The following is an 809-nucleotide window of genomic DNA, read 5'->3' as shown; positions in this document are numbered from 1 at the left end:
CAGCCTACTTAAGTGCGTCCATAGTAACCGCAGATGGGTCAGAAGGGAAACGGAACGGAAATCAAAAGCCAGCCCTGAGGATGGCGCAAAATTCCTGCAAATTGTAGGCCGTTTGGAAACGATTTTCTATTTTCTATTGTACACACTGTTTTGTCTCGTGTTTCTTTTAAACTGTAATGCCTACCCCCGGAAACAAGGGGGAAGGGCGAAAAACGATGTAACACTGTAAACGAATAAACCGAACGAAAGCGAAGCAGCAGCAAAAGAGAGACGAAAACGAATCACGAAAGAGGCCAGAACGCGCGTGAAATGTGAAATCCGTTGTAAAAAACCAACAAAAAAAACCAAAACCAAAAGTAAGAGTTTAATAAAAAATTATTAAAATTAAAAATAAACGCTCTCACCGCTTGTATCGCTTATTATCGACGATGGACCGACCGGAAAGAAATGCCGTCATGACGTCATGCGCGAAACCGAAGCGAAGCGCACGCAAGTTATTGTTATTGACGGCGGTGTGATGGAATGGAAAGGGAAATAAATTTACAATCCAATAAAAATGGTAATGAAGCGCTATTAATTTCACTTTAGCACGGGACCCAAGGAGGGGGCCTGTAGGCGCTCAGTTGCGTGTGTTTTCCACTTTTCCAGTGTGTTTTCCACTTTCCAGTTAGTAATCAAATTTGGTCAGCGAAATTGTGTTTGGCACCTCCTGGCACCAGGGATGTGCATGTAAGTTGCAGGTGGCGCTCGGTGGGTGTTTTTTTTTAAGGGGTCGTTTATAAATGTTTTTTTCAATCAACCAAAAGCAC

The 809-nt window shown here is 42.9% G+C and overlaps 1 protein-coding gene across 1 annotated transcript in view; it reads left to right on the top strand.

Annotated features, from left to right (window-relative positions):
• Positions 1-343, top strand: part of LOC126581446 (neural-cadherin) — a 121,816-nt gene extending 121,473 nt beyond the window's left edge. Inside the window, exon 11 of the mRNA XM_050245109.1 lies at positions 1-343. This exon is cut by the window's left edge and continues 3,342 nt beyond it. The gene's annotated coding sequence lies outside the window, so the exon portion shown is untranslated.
• The last annotated feature ends 466 nt before the right edge of the window (positions 344-809 follow it).

The sequence above is a fragment of the Anopheles aquasalis genome, chromosome 2 (genome assembly GCF_943734665.1).
Source record: "Anopheles aquasalis chromosome 2, idAnoAquaMG_Q_19, whole genome shotgun sequence".
In the NCBI taxonomy this organism is placed as follows: domain Eukaryota; kingdom Metazoa; phylum Arthropoda; class Insecta; order Diptera; family Culicidae; genus Anopheles; species Anopheles aquasalis.
This window is presented reverse-complemented; position numbering and strand designations above follow the sequence as displayed.